The sequence below is a fragment of the Haliaeetus leucocephalus genome, unplaced genomic scaffold (assembly GCF_000737465.1).
Source record: "Haliaeetus leucocephalus isolate CR32 unplaced genomic scaffold, Haliaeetus_leucocephalus-4.0 Scaffold450, whole genome shotgun sequence".
Classification (NCBI taxonomy): domain Eukaryota; kingdom Metazoa; phylum Chordata; class Aves; order Accipitriformes; family Accipitridae; genus Haliaeetus; species Haliaeetus leucocephalus.
Window position 1 is genome coordinate 3040238 of NW_010972886.1, and position 16298 is coordinate 3056535.

Genomic DNA, 16298 nt, shown 5'->3' on the forward strand with positions numbered 1-16298 from the left:
GCCGCCGCCCCGGGCATCGCGGCGCGGGCCAAGGGTGGCGGCAGGCGGACCGCCGTCACCTACGTGATCAACGAGGCGAGCCAGGGGCCGCTGCTGGCGGCGGAGAGCGGCGCCCTGCAGAGCCTGCGGGAGGCGTGCGAGGTGGTGGGCGCCGCGCTGGAGACCCTGCACTTCGGCAAGCTGGACTTCGGCGAGACGGCGGTGCTGGACCGCTTCTACAACGCAGGTGAGAGCGGCCCGCCGGGGCTGAGAGCCGCCGCGGCAGCGGCTCGGCCCGGGCCCGCCGTCACCTCCCTGGCCCGGGCCGCCCTGGGTTCACCGCGGGGCGGCGGGAGCAGGCGTGGCCCTCCCCCGCTGCGGGGTCAGCTCCGGCCGCGGAGCCCTCGGGGGGCTGAGCCCCGCGGTGCCCCCGGGCTTCGGCGACACCCTTCGGGCGGCCACGGCGGTTACGTGGGGAGGCAAAAGTGCGTCAGAGCCTGTTTTTGGCGTGTCCCGTCCCGTCCCCCCCACTAATGCGTTTTAGAGAAGAAACTCTCTGTCAGCAAGCGTGCTGTGAATCAGCACGTGTGATTTTTACCTGTGGGTTAAACGTGACCCGGCTGTTGTCTCCCAACAGAGTGCAGGGTGCACGTTTTTACTAACACGCTGCGCTCTGGCTGAAGCAGGCAGGGCCCCGGGGAGCTCCGAGAAGCGTATTTGGCACCAGCCGTGTAGCTCGACAGTTTCCTTGTGCAGACACAGTATCTGGGACGTGCCGTGTGTTTGTGCTTGGAAGTTTGAGCTTCCGATAGTGGTTGCATGAAACATTGGTGGTGGATGGGCTTGAGCAAAGAGCTGCACGCACCGATCCGGTTAGTTGGCGAGAAATAGCCTGTGCTGCATCCTCTCACCCCGGTTTGCCAGCTTTATCAGTGATAAAATTGTAACACCTTTATTTGAAGGTGTGGTGACCCGAGGTTGTGTGTTACGATTTACTTGGCCCCATTTTTAACAATAATAACAAAAACTGCCCCGTCTTTTTTATGTTATTGACAGATACATGGCGTGAACATAGAATAAAAAAAGCCTGCTTACTAGATTTGTAAACACTTCATACAACTAAAATTATAGTTCTGCATTAATGTCTTTTTGCCTTAAAAAAATCGGAAGCAGGAGATTGACCTGACCTACAATTTTAAGCTTATTGTGTGGTATGGTTTTTGCATAGGCGAATACATGCAAAAATAAGCATTTTAAAAGTTCTGGCTGATATTGTAGTTTCCACCTCTCCTGGGGAGGGGGAGGGGGGAGAGAAGGGAAAAAAAAAACCCACCCCAAACCAAACCAACCCAACCACCCCTGGTGTTATTGTAGCCAGTTTCCACAAAAGACTCTTCGGCATGGACATGCCTATGTGTGTCATCTCTTTGAAACTCTGCAAGCTTTGCCTCACGGACTGCTGCTTTCAGTTCAGTGAGGTGGGCCATTCTGAAGCGTGCAGTCGCAGCTTATTCCTTGTGCCTCTTGCAGAGCTGTGTCGTTAGAGGTAACATTCTCAAAAGTCAGAGGAGCTGTCCTCACAGGTGGAAACAGGAAGGCCACAGAGCTTCATTATAGATCCTGTACTCTCCACATAAAGATAAGAGAGATTTGAAATTTCAAGCACCCTCTTCATTCCAGGGCAGGTGAAACCTGAGTCACTTTTGGTTCTGTTGTGGAAGCTGTCACGTAGTGAGGCTCACAGAGTTGAATTAGCCGTGATGTTTTTGTGCCTCTTATGTTGGTTAATTTTTAGACTCTGAGCTGTGCAATAGGCGGGATCTCGGTGGTTCACAGAGGCTTTTCTTGTAATGGGAGACTTGACTTGAAGTGGGCCCCTTTTAATTCTGGCAGTAGGCGTCTGGCATATAGTGCTACATAACTGCACACTTATGTAATATAGTTTTCGTATTTTAATGGCTTTTGAGCAAACTGTGTAAATGTGAAAACATTACTTTTTCTTTCAGTACTATTTGGCTGTGGGAATTTAATCAAAGTATTGCAAAACAGGAAAAAATACTTTGCTGTTCTTTAGTAGCAAAGCTCGTAAACATGTAAAGAAGTAGGAGAGTTCATCGCATCCAGCTCTTGGACTAAAGAGAGCTGGATGTAGAAGTTTGTGTCTGCTCCACATGTATGCTGTACTGTCTGAGCTGACAAGTCATAAACCAGCTGTGATCCCAAAACTGTGTTGTGCTGCTGACTCTGAGGCTGAACTTAGGTCTAGAAGGATCTGTGAGTTTTCATACTTGTTTGTTCCTGTTGCATTTTGTACACTCTCTTTCTATATTTTCAAGAACTAGCTGTTCTCCAGAAACTTCAAGCTAGCAAAACAATGGCTTTCAGGTTAGGAACAGAACAGCATTAAAGAGTAGAAACTGTGTAAGCTGAAGAATGCAAATGGGGAGCAGTGTAGGGAACAAAACCAAGATGGTCATGGAGGGTGTAACTATTGCATAGACTTTTTTTTTTAACTGCTTGAACGGGGTGGGGAGGGAGGCATTTATAGGTGACCTACAGTCCTTCCCTATTCCCCTTCTTGTCCTCTCTTGCTGAATGCTTTTAGTGATCAAAGATGGTATTAGTAATTTTGATAAAGAATGTCTGCACACTACATGATTTAAATAATATAGTGTATGAACATCATACAGCATGACTGAATGTCAAATAAGAATTTAGCAGTAAAAGTACTTTCAAATTAAGTAATGGTTAATTGGTCTTATTCAAGTTATCAAGTCTCACTGGACTCAGTGTAAAGGCCAACTAAGTTACAAGAATAATGAGTGATGTGATTTTATGAAGGTTTGGAAAATCAAGCTTATAACTGTTTGAATGAAATAATAAACCTCTCAACTCTTGTAATGCATATAAATCAACTGTGATTTGACGGGGGGAAGAGCTACAGTATAATGTATCTGTCTGTTATCAAGTCTTCCCTCTTTAATATCTTATTTCTGCTTTGTATAACAGTCTGAACTCTTGCTGATCTCTGATGTAGGTTCACTCCATGCCTTTCACTGCTTCAAAGAGAACTTCAAGGAGTATTAAATCTAATCTCAGATGTAAATACTCATCATCCACTCTAAATGTGGATTAGCCTCCTAATAATCTTCTTCTGCCAGCTTCAGTCAACTGATGGTCCTTAAATGCTGAGGCATAATTAGCAATGCATATGAGTAGTGAGTAGGTCTCAGCTATGTATAATTGAACCATTCAAGCACCAAATACTAAGAATGAGCCTGTTCTAGCACTTCTGCTTGCATCATTTAAGTTCTGCTTGATTTCAGAAAAAAAAAATTGCATCTTAAGAAGCAATTGTCAAATCAGTCCTAAAAACTCTTGGAAGTGTGTCTGACAGAAATAGAGATTTCAACATTTATCACATTTTCCTCCACCTAAAGAGATAGGAAGGTGAGGAGAGGAAAATCTAGTCCGACTTCTTGTAAAACTCTATGTATCTGGGTTTGATCAGCTGTCTCAAAGGCTTTTTTCGCTCATGAAGAGGATACTTAGAGGTTGGGGTTTTTTTGGTGGGTTTTTTTTCCTCCAGTTATATTAAGCTGCTGCAGGTCTCTCAAATTCAGCTTAATTTCTAAACAGTTCAGGAATGTTTAAAGAGTCAGGCAATTAGAGATATGCCAAAATATAGCAGGGAAACCTTTCTGCAATGCAGTAGATACTCATGGTGTTTTAGAAGTTACTGTAACCATTGATATTTGTAATTAAATGGTATTTTCTCTACATTATAATGACCAGATCTGCATAGCCTGTTGATTTTTTTTTTCTTTAATTGCTCAGTTCCTTGTGAAAACTGAGCCATAAATGAGAATAGGCACACAAGAGTGTGTCTGTCTTAGGTAAGCATTCATATTTTTTCTTTCCCATCTTTTTTTAGGCAATTGAAATTAGGATGATTTGCTTTCTGTGCAGATCTTTACATGGTCATTTTGTAGTACACAAAAGCATTAAGGACTATCTGAAGTGAGTGTTTTAGAAAAAGAAAAAAGGTAGAAGTACTGTAAAAGAAAAAAATACCATGAATCAGTAATCTGGGTCAGCTCTTCATGGGAGGGAGGTGCTCTAAGTCAAGCTAATTTCTTCACACAGGCTTTTAGGATTAGGCAGATTTTTGTTGATTAAAGAAATACCTCATTTGGTTTGTAACCTGGCATTTACTTTTAAATTGTATTGATTTTAAAGGGCAGGGTAAGTTAGGGGTGAGTGTTCAGTTGACTAGCAAGACAAGTGGTGTACAAGTGTCAAAACCAGGATAACTAATAAAGAGAGGTTTTTTGAACAACCTGTAGAGTACAGTACTGTAAAGGTGAAAGTTGTGCTCTTTCTTCTTTAAGAAGTTGGTAATCTCATATCTGGGGAGAGATACACCTTATCAGAAATCTGTCTTATTCTGGAGTACTTTGCACTGTCTTTTGGAGAAACTTCTGTTAACTTACAATGCATGGATAGAGGGATCACTTGTATTAGTATTTTCAGGTGTGTGTTCCTCCTGCTTGTCTGCCTTGCAAGATTAAGATACAGAACAAAATTAATTTTTTGAAAGAATGGTAACTTGTCAGAAGCACAGTATCAAGCATTCTGACTTCTGTGTACAAGCTCACAGGGACAAATAGAAGATAAGAAAGATCCCACAGTCCATGACTGAGGAGGCTCTGGGTTCTCTAATCTGTCCAGTCACTTGTTTTAGGGTGGTTTTGAAGCTAAACAGCTTGACTGATATGTTTGTCATACAAATCTTCCTTGTAACTTTAAAGCTGTGTTATACTAGGGAAGTTGCTTTTCTTCAGCTTCTTATGCTCAAGTTTTATGAATGAATGGCCCTTACCATATTATTTTGTACTAACACTGTTGTGTGGGGCTATTGAGGGAATTCCCCATAACAGCTATGATTGACTAAAATAGAGTTCATCGAATAGCAGATAATAAAATGGGTTTAGCCTCTTATCATAGTTTCTAGAATTCAGCATCATTGCTTTTAGAATTCATGCAGGCTTGGGCTAGAAATTGTCAGTGTCAGCTTACTGGGCTTAGAAACATATTGTGCAATGTACTTGCGGAGAATCTTGGCATACAAAATGACAAAATCTTCAGAGAGCCAGTACAGTCGTTTGTGTGGAAAGTGAACTTTGTTTGGAAGATGATCTACACCTAAATTGTTTCAGCAGCGCTATGTTGCAAGTGATGAGTTGGAGCAAGAAATGCTAAGTAATTTAATAATGCAGGTGGTGTGCAGAATAGAGTTGATCATTATAGCCATACTCTCAAGATAGACGTCAGGGATGTGAGGTGTTATGAGTACGGAATCTTTGTGTCTGAATGCTTAGTGCATATTGTAACATTTAAATGGGGTGCGTTATAAAGCTCCTTTTGACTCTGGATATTGATTCTGGACTCTATTAGAAGGCAGCATTAGAAACCTAAAACAAATGCACAGCATGTTGTCAATGTAAAACAGTATTTCATTCTGAAGCACCTGAATATGATCTATCACTACAACAAAAATGATGACGATGAGTCTGGAAAAAAAAATATAATCCTGATATAAAGTTTCTTTTGTCTGTTCATAGTTAGTGCTAGTGAAAAACTTCTGAATTTATGAAGAAATTACGGGATTTGAAACAACATATTCACAAATACTTCCGTTGCTGGACCAGCTGTAAATTTTATAACCAGATTCCAATATTGGTACTGTATGCATAACTTCCATCAGGCTACCTGTCAATAGGTGAGTGGAAGACTAGTATCCCATCAGTTTCTGTATGAAGGAGGAAGAGCGCAGCAGATGTATGGAGTCGAGGTATGTGGGCTGTGAGACCTGGCTTCCCTTTCAAACTTAGTCACTGGCCTGTCCTAGCAGTTTGTAGCTCTGCTGTGCAGCAAGGGCTTCCTGGGGCCTCTCCCCCAGCTGAGAGGCTTGTACAGCATCTAGCATGGGTGTTCTGGGCGCAGAAGCGTGATCCTAGAGTGAATTTCCAGCCATTGCTATAATGTAAATAATATTAAGGGTATGCTCTTAACAGTGCTTATTTACTAGATCTCCCAGTGATATCAGTGAGACACCTGGATAGACAGTCCACATCCAGGCTTTTGTTGGATTATTAGAAGTTACAGGCTTTTGAAATGCTACTTTCTCTGTTAAGCGCATCAGGGTGTTAGAGCTAGTTTTCAAATACTGTGTGCTGCATAGTGTTTGAAGTGGTGGGAGAAATGCAGGTTATGAAATTATTAAGGTCTCTTAAAATACAGTAGAGATGTAAAACTCATTGTGAGGCATCTGTAAGAGCAGACATCATGAAAGTATATTCCCCAGTGGAGAAAACACTGAATTGAGCTAGACAAATGCTTTTTGAGAGTAATGCAGAAGAAAGCCTGTGACTGATTTTTCTGCAGTTTGTACTTCTGTAGCTCTGAACAGGATGTGTCATACAGAAATGACTCCTGAATTTACCGCAGCCATGATAAGGATTTGACTTCTCTTTTTAGTCACTTTCTAAAGTAAAGAAGGAGGATACAAAAAGCTGTAAATGTAGCAAGTGACAACAGAGTGAAACAAATTATGTTAAAGCCTAAAGGGTTAAGTGAAAAGTAGAAGAGGCCTTAATACATCATTTAGCACCATTATCCTTAGTAAATTTTCCAGTCTGTTATGGTCTTAAATAAAATTAAGTTAAGCAAGTGCAAGTTTCATTTCTATGGCAGTTCATTTTCTTTCATCTATCAGTAGAGAAAAGCTGAGTTTTAAGTGTATTCCGTGATGCTGGTCATTTAAAACTTGTTCCTTTTTTTTTTCCCCAGCCCTTTGGAACAGTCACTATTTAGAACTGTTGTATTCGTATGCATAGGGAAACCTGCAAGTTGTAAGTTACACCTAAAGAAACTCAAACTCAGTGGCTTAATGATGATATGGATTTTGCACATTTGTGATTAATAAAATGGAAGTTATTGCTGGAACTGCCACCTTTCATCATAGGCTCCCTGCTTTAGATTGTCGCCGAACATCCACTGTCCACAGTTGTCTCCTGCTGCTTATTTTGTATGGCTTCTCTGGGGGTTTATATTCAGTGATATAGATGTACTTAGAAGTACAGCATTTGTTAGAATGAGGTAGACATATGAAGCAGTCAGTCTTGTACAGCAGAACGTGTGTGTGACAGATGACAGCAGAATCTGTTTTGACAATTGGGGGAATTTTCTGGTAATCACTGATGGGTAGATTTCTGTAAGAAGTTTGTAATTGTTTGTATTCCAAGAGAAAATGAACCTCAGGCTGAGCTTGACACACAAGCACAGGCTGCTTCCTTTTAGTGTATATTACTTTTTTTTCCCTCTGAGACCAAATTTATTCCTTGACTGGAGCAGATACAATCCTTCTTTCGGTTATGAAGAGCTGCTGATCAGCTACTAACAGCGGCATGTTGAATTCTCTTCTAAATCATGTCCGCCTTTATTCATAACCTTTGGGATGCATTCAGTTGCAGCATGGGGTTTAAAGATTTCCCACAGACTGACTCATTTGAAGTCAGTGGGAATCTGCACTCTTTCAAATCCCACAAGAAACGTACGTTTTGATTTAGGAACTAGATACCCTTGTAAAAATTCAGCTTTGCATTTCTCCCTTACTGTAATAAAGTAAATGAGTTGCTCTGGGACTTGCTTGCTGATGGCATCAGTGGATGTCTCTTGCAGAGTGTGCACTCTGGGTGAGTAACCAGCTGGTGCTTTCAGTGGTGAAGACAGCTTTTCAGTGATGTTTTCATGCAAGAGTTATGGATAACTCTTGCAGAGAGTTTTATCTCATCTTCCCCTTTACACAATACCTGTCTGGTACAGGTATAATAGTGCTTTCAGTACAGTTTTTCTGGCTTACTAGGGAATATAGACTGAAACCTGCAGTCTCTGAAGCGTGAAGGTGCAGGTTAAGTAATTATCAAGAGTTGAAAGTCCTCCAGCGCCTTCCCATGGACTTTGTGCTTCCAACAGAAGCGTGTGCTGCGATGTGCAGGAGTGCCTAAGTCAGTCATCTGACCATAGCACAGAAAGCCCTGGGTGTGAACAAGGAAGACTCAGTGATGTACCAAGAAGAAAGGAATGCTTGTACTGCTGTCGGTATTCACTTATGGTTCTGCAGTGGGGGCTCTCGTGCTTTGGATAAATTTATTCAGTTATGTTGATACGATAACAGAGTGCTTCATTTAACTCCACCATAGCGGCACACCCATAAGATTAAAAGCTCCTGCTTCCACTGCTCCACCTTCAGTATGATTTTTACAGCTATGCATGCTTTTGAATGTATGTATGCCCTCCACTGGTTCTGCTTCCATGTGACAGCAATAACGTGGCATGATGGTGAAAGCCAGGTTTTTGGTTGTGTGCTGCATCCTGTCTTCACTTGCTCCTTGCAGCTCGTACCATCAGTGGAAGTGACGTGCAGCATCCGTGGAGAAGGGCAGAAGCTATTTGCCTCCCAAATGTAACGTTGTCTTCCAGATCGCAGTTGGAAATGAGAAGTTTTTGCCAATTGATGTGAAGAACTGAGAATCCTTCCAAGTCTCCTTGGGAGCGGAATTTGGTCAGTTCCAAACTCTGACACCATTCCTGGGTCAAGTGCAATTGCAAAAGGCTCAGTGACACTGTCCCAATCACTTTCACTAAAAAAGAAGTTGTTGTTACCTGTGTGTGTAAACAGGACTTCAGTTTATTTACACTTCTGTTTCCTTGAGGTCAGTTTCAATTTTTGTTTTCTGCAGAGCTGAACTCCACTGGTACTTCATATAATAATAAATACACTTCATATGATACTTGGAGTCCTTTAATGTGTAGTCTCTTATGGGGGTTTTCAGTGACCTTGCAAATTGTGCAAACTGCTGTGCAGAAACTATTTTTTTTTTTGCTTATGATGATGGAACTTATTTCAGGAGATAAACTTCCCTGATTAATTAATTCAGTATTTGTATATTATTTACATTTCAAGACTGTTAAGCCCATGTGACTCTACCTTCCACAACTGTTTTTTATGAGTGTATGTTAATTAGGAGAGGAACAGAACTTCTTAAAGATTTGGGTTTTTTTATTTTATTTTGAGACTGTATAACTCAAAACCTTGGTGGTTCTAGTTTCATTTTACTTCTGCTGGAGATTTTTATTCCTTTTATGTCTTTCAGGGTTGTCACTGAATTTGGGAATTTTCCTGATTTATTAACCAGGAATAACAACTCTGGGTATAGTAAGTGTTGCGCATATGAAGCATAGGAGAGGTTGCAGGGCAAACCAGAAAGAAAGCGGCACTTCCAAAATATCCTGTACAGTCATAGCATTGCTGTACAAAGGAGGATTTATTATTTTTTTTGAAAGGGTGCTGGTAGCGGGTGGGAAAGAGCATGTTCCCTAGTGCTGCAGCTCTAAAGGGAGGAGGGGAGACAAGACATTACCCTTGTCGTGAGAGCAGACTGATGTGGCCAGTGCTGTTACCTTTGAGGGAGTGCTGGGATCTTGCAGCACTGCCTGCTTCTGGTCTGTTCTTGAGGGATTATGTTCTTTCCTTCCCCTAGATCGAGAGTGAGCAGAGGACTCTTTTTCCCACTCCTTCCACCTCCCCCTGCTTCTACTTGCTCTCACAGGCCGAGGGGAGCACATGGGTACCCTGACTTACTACAGCCATAGAAGGCCATCTCCAGTGGTGAAGTCTGAACTTCACATGGCATTGCTGAGTCCAGGTCTGTAGCTGGCGTGAAGGTACTTCCTCAGCCCCTCAGCGTGAGGGAGGAAGCCCTCTGGCCTGGGCTAGAAGTGAGGACAAATGCTGTATGCTGGATTCTGGACAAGCCTTCTCCTAGGCTGGGCCCAATGTGGGCAGCCCTGTCCAGGGTCAAGAATGCACAATGCAGCCCAGCCCGGCTGTGCTAGTGGCTTTTTGCTGGACCAGTCTCTGGTTTCTGACCAGAACTCTCTGTTTGCAGATGAGTTTTCAAGTGTCTCATGGGCTGGATTTAGCTGCCACTCAATGAGCTTGTATTGAAGCTTTACTCGGATGCACTTATTTCTTTGAGGCTTAATAACAACAGAAGTTTGTGGAGGTCATTAAGTGTGAAGTGGTTTTAACTTGGTTTAAATACCTCAACACACTTGGGTGTATCTCATAATTTTGAGGAAATTGGAGAAAGTGTTAAAAGTATGCATTCTAAAAGTGCTCCACAAAAGAAGCAAGAAAATAGGGATTCTTGCCAGTAATTCTGTTACCAGAACCCATGATCTCCCTTTTCCAGCTGATGCAAGAAGGCCAAAATGCAATAAAAGTGCTAGGAAAATGGACTAATCTAAAGCAAGAGCTTCTGTAGCAAATCCTGCCAGATGGGTGTGTAACTGGAAAACTTCCAGTCCCTTTTGTTGCTTAATTGCTTGCATTTTGGTCTGTTTTCTGCAGTGTCCCAGAAGTGTCTCTGCTTTGAATGATCAGCGTGTTGACAACCTGATATTTTGTCTCTATTTATTTCTTCTCTGTTCAAGTACTTTAATAGTAGCTCCAGTGGAAAAATTTCCTGGTAGGCAGACTTTCCAAGCCTTAGTGGATTTCAGTTTATGCTGCGACTGGTTGCAAACTGACAGTTGCCTGTCTTCAGGATTTAATTCAGTTCATAAGAAATTATTTATTCCTTATCCATTATGATTTGAAGCTATTGATTTAGAGCTACTGCCATGGTAATTTCTAGCCGTACTTTTGCGGTAGAACTGTCTCAGACTTCCAACACTAAAAGGTCTAGTTGGCATGGCTTATTTTCAAATAATCTTTAATGCTGATAAATAAATAAATACAAGTAAGGTGACAGTTACTGCAATATGCTTGTTGATATCAGAAAAGAGAATTATCCTCCTGCTAAGAATGTATTGCTGCCTGCTTCTAGCTGTAGTGCTAAGTAGGATAAGAAGATCATAAAATCCATTTTTGTATGCACTTACTCTCAAAAGGTCGAGTATATTTTATCCCTTTGAGGTGCAGTCCCATGGCAGCTTAAGTGGATGAAAAACTGGACCAACACACTTCTCCCTGGTGCTGCTTTCAGTGTTTAGAGAGTTACGTGATGAGGCAGCTCAGGGAGCCAACCTGATTGCTAACTCACCCCTTTATTTCTTTTTGGTTAGCTTTCTGTTGAGTAAGTTCTCTGAGCTGAGCACGCGTTCCAGAGGACAGACCAAAAGCAGGACGTCAGCAACCTGAGTTGAGATTGCCTAAAGGTGTGGTTTCATGTTATTCTTGATCATGTCTTGTTGTGGGTTGCCTCATATCCTTTCCTGTTCTGGTAAGGGTGGCTAAGGAGTGTGTTTTGTGTTGGCTGTGCCAGCTGTTTGTGCTCTCAGCCTGATGTTTTTCAGAAACTTTCAGTTTATGGGAAGGTTTGAAAACATTGTTTGGGTTTTGCTCTGCATTGGAACAAAAACTTCAGGACATCTCATGAGCTGAAAGTGCAAAGATTTTTGCCACTCAAATTGAAATTTTGTGACCGCGCTTCTGCCAGCAAATGAGAGCATTCATGGATACCAGAGTTCAGTTGCCTGTGCTGTTAATGGTTTTGGCCTGGGCCAACTAGTACAGTCTCAGTAGCATTTCCAGTGGCCAGTCTGAAGGCAACAACCTGATGCTAGGAGAACTTAAGGTGGGTGTAAGCCATTCCAGGCCACTTGGTCCTCATGCACAGGTGGGGCCTGGGGGATGTTTGATCAATCGGCATTGCTTTACTGGTTTCCTAGTTTAGGTGTAACAAGTGTGCTTCTTTGAAAAGATTTGAAGCTTGTGTTGACAGCTGAGGATGTGCAGAGTTGCAGTGCCATATCTATTCAGGGAGGTGGGTTAAAGATACTGCATCTGTGAAGGCACAATTCCAGCAGCTATCTTAGCTTCCAAATTCAGTCTTTCTTGGAGCCCTTAAGCTGAATCAAGGGCAGTGGGTAGCTATTGCAAGTCTTTGGCCTCAACAATCATCAAGCAAATAGTCTGCTAATATGTGCTGCCTGTTGAAAAGGAATCTTTCCAAAAAACACCTTATAGAACTAGATTGCAAGTATAGCATTTGTGCATCTTTTCCAGCATGGATCATCAGTTCCTTTGTATCTGCATGTAACATGCAAAAAGTCATGATTGTATATGATGTAAAAGTTTAATTTTCCATTTTAGTACATTTGGACTGTCAGTCCAGTTGTAAGGCATAACTGAGAGAGCACGACTCAGTTCCTGTTTTGTTAAAAGATATAATATTTTTTCAGTGATTAATTCAGCATAATATAACTGTTCTGCATTACTGTAGTTATACTGAAAAACCTTCAGTGTAGAAAATGAAGAAGGTTGACTGAGAAAGAAACAAACGAAGTTTCAGGAGCTTAATTTGGACTCATGCTATTGTAAATGATTTGTTCAATGCTGGCAGAATTGTTTCCTAGGTTTTGTGGTTTAATGTGCTGGTCTTTGTATGCAGGTATTTTTTGGACAAATCTTGGTATTCCTCAGTGAAAGAGTGGTTAATCTGCTCAAAATGAGTGTGAGTAGGTGGTAGCTGTTGTCACTTTTTTTTTTGCAGTGTATCAAGTATTTCTTGATCCTAAATGATTCTCTTTCTCCTCTTTAGAAGTTGAAGAAGAGGCTGAAGCATGAGAATTCAAGTGTTAATACTGTAGAAATGCAAACTGAGATGCATTTCTTACCAGCTGTGTCGGTTATTTAGTTTGTGTAAAGCCGAATATCTATTTCGCTGGCAATTATTTAAAGACTTGCATCTGTGTAGCTTTCCTATTCACATCAGTAATTGTTGTAGAAAAAAAAGAATTCTGTTTTTAGCATAAATGACTGTTATCTTACCATTTCATCACTTCAGCCTGAATGGAGCTTGAAGTCTATGTTGAATCTTGCAGTTAGATCTTGCATACTGAGTTATTTTAGGTACTTGGTACCAGGCCACTTGGAATACTAATTGAATTCCAGAAATTATTTGGAATGAGAACACTTTTACCTGTACATAGAATACAGAAGGAATAGAAATATAAGTTTAAATAAATCACCTGTTGAATATGTAAATGGTCATGCCTACCATTTTGGCTCTATTAACCTATGCCAGTCATCAAACTTTCTCTTGGACCACTGATTTAGCCAGTTGGAATTGATGAATTCATAAGCTGCGTCTAGTATCATTCCCTTGCTTCAGTTGTGGACTAGTTAGTGTGACTTTTTTCTGTCTGCTGTGATTCAAGAGATTTGGGTGATGGATTAGTTTGTAGTTTATTTTCTCAAATTAAATGTTTGACTGTGTTCCTATTCTTTTGGTCCTTGTTCTTACTGAAAAATAGGACACTATGCAAGACACATAGTTATGGTGCTAGTTCTGTTTCAAAAACTGCTACTGGAAAAATAATTTATTTTTTTCTAAACATGGAGTTAGGTGCTGTGCTAGCTTGGTGAATGTCCATATATAAATACTTCAGAATCCAATTCAACACTTAGTGCTCCAGGTGTTTTATCTTGAAGTTGTTTCTACCAGCTGTGATGCTGGCCATTCCTGTTTGTGGGTAATATGTCTACTTGTGGATTTCATCTATAGATCCTAAAGCACTTTATCAAGTGAATGAATAGCAAGCTCATCAATTTAAGGATAGTGTGAAACCAGGAGAGAGAGTCAAGTGACTTGCCTCTGAGATGTGGCAGTAGGCTGTAGCTAGAGCTGAGGAGAGAACTCAGGTTTCCTGAGTTTGTGAGCTGCTGGCTAGATCAGATGGGCTGCTGCTGTGATCGTTGGTGATTTAGATATGACTCATTTCTGTTAAGAAGACAAGAACATCTATGAATGATCCTTAACATCAAAACAGAAGAGAAGTTTTAAAAACTCTTACATGGTGGTTGGATATTAGAATCTACTGCAGTAACTCTAAATCAGTGCTGTAACAAAGTAAGAGCAGCTTTTGGTACTGGAATCTTATGCAAAGATGGTTTGCCTTTGGAAGTAAAGTTTGAGTATTCATGTAGTCGTATAGAGTAACAGTACAGGTAACAGGTAACAGTAAGTCAAGGCTATTCTTCTTGCTGTAAAACTGAATTGAATGAGAATGAAATCATAGCTATCGCAGGCCATCTGGAGTTACCATTGACAAAGCCAAATGTGGACCTGCTTATCAGACCTGTTTAATCTCCTTTTGCAGCAATTGGCAGCCATCATGTCAAGCGTTAAGAATTTAACTCAGATGAGTCATATCCGTTTTCTGTTGTGGGATGCAATATTGCAGTTAACTTGTGAGGCTGGGCAGTCGGTGCTGCTTTAGTGGCAGATGGTGTGGTAGTGTGAGCAGTAGTAACTTTAGGTTTGTAGTATTTTCGGTATTGGTTTGCAAATTAATAGTTGCTTCTCAGGAAATTTGAGTGTGAAAACCCAGGAACTTAAATACTAAGTAACTTCTTGTGTGCACACACGGAGTTATTTTGGTAGAGCAACTAGTGTAAGGTTTTGTCCTCCTCAATAAGAACAAGGCATGTATCTCCTCTCCCCTTTACTGATACTCTCACTCTTACCCTGACAGGCTTGAATGAGACATGAGGGGTAGCTATGTGATCTGTGGATCTGTGCTCTGACTAGCTAAAGCAAAGAGTCAGATCTTAAATTCTGAAATTAATTTCAAACTTTTTGTATGTAAAAGGGAGATGAACTTAAGCTCAGTAAAGCAGCCTGGATGAATCTGTGTCTGTCTGAACTTAAAAGATGTTCTGGTTCTAATAAAGCTGCTATGCCAGCAGTTCCAAACATTCAGTGATCGTGCACTGTGTGCCTAAATTAAGAAGCTGGATCAGAATCACAGCTTGCAGGAAAAACTCGTATGCTTCAGCTTGGAGTATGTCTTCTAAATGAACTTAAATTTTATAAGCCTAACATTCTCAAAATTTCAGGTTTTCCGGTTTTTTTTGCTAGATGAGGGCTCTATTTTATTTTATCCAAAACTTTTGTAATCATTGTCCTCAGGAACCAGTGAGAGATGAAGCTTACAAAAGGACAGCCATTCCAAACTTTCTTGTAGCTAGCAATAATACTTGCACTGTAATCAAACTTGTACATCTGCAACTGTACACAAGGCTGCAACTTTGCTTCTTTCTGCTGGAGATAAACTCTTCATCCTTGTTAGCTTCTAACAAGGCCCTTTAAATTTTTAAAAGGATTCGAGGCTTTTGTGTCACAGGGCAAGATTATTTAAGTCCATGCTGTGGAGCGCACTTTGGAAAGCGAGATACTGATTCTGGCTAGATCTTTTGTGAATTGTTGCAATAGAAGTAAGTAGTAGTGCCGTGTGCTGTTTTAGTGACATATGTCAGGTTCTGATGGAGGGTTGTTTTTTTAATTTCTGAATACTTCAAATTACAGTCTCATCTTTAAATTTGAGAATTTATTTTCTGTGTGAAGTAGATACTTTCTATGCAGTGTTTTTGGTGGAGCCCAGGGGATCTTTTAAATTAAGCTTAATCAGGTCTGTGGTGTTTACTGTGCACTTTACCAGTGTTGACTGAAGTAAATTGATTTGTGTGGCTGAGTGCTGCAGGTAGTACAAAGGATTCAGATTTTTCCCTGCTAAATTGCAAGGGCTGCATGCAAAACTCGTGCTTACAACTTATGGATCAGTAAGGTCTGACCAAACCCTGGGAAGATTGTCTTACCTGCTTTCAAATCATGTTTGACTGGTGAAACCTTAGTACTAGTGTTAAGTGGAAAAGCAACTTAACTGTAATTCTGTAGCTTGCTTTTGTTGATGAAAGAAAGTGGTGGTGGTTTCCCTCTTTTTTTTTAATTTTTATTTTTTCTTTTTAAAAGGAAGAGCTGGAAATGGATAAGGTATATGAAGTATGGGAGAAGAGACTGGTATATATTTCTGTTTTTCAAGGATTTCTTTGAAATGGGACATAAATAGGCTTTGTAAGGTGCAGATGAATAGGAAAAAATGAGAAATCATATTTTGAATTTAAACAGTGAATATTTAGGACATTGCACATAGGCAATAAATCATAATAAATTCATGTGCTAGAGATGGTGAATTTATTGTTGTGCCTGTAGGGAAGGAACATGCTTTACTACCTGGAAACCTGTGAGCAATGAAGCAATTGATAAACTAGTGTTTATATGGGTTTATTTTGAGAAATATTGGTTGCTGTGGTCACTAGACTGATTTTAGAAGCAAATTAGTAGACAGAGACACAAAAGTACTAAATGCTGCTGAGCATGTGTCGTGGGAGGAAATGCACCACCACA

The 16298-nt window shown here is 40.9% G+C and overlaps 1 protein-coding gene across 1 annotated transcript in view; it reads left to right on the forward strand.

Annotated features, from left to right (window-relative positions):
• The first annotated feature begins 128 nt into the window (after nucleotides 1-128).
• MAP3K5 (mitogen-activated protein kinase kinase kinase 5) overlaps nucleotides 129-16298 on the forward strand; it is a 107578-nt gene continuing 91408 nt past the window's right edge. The window contains exon 1 of the mRNA XM_010574640.1: nucleotides 129-226. The gene's annotated coding sequence lies outside the window, so the exon portion shown is untranslated. The remainder of the gene's footprint in view (nucleotides 227-16298) is intronic.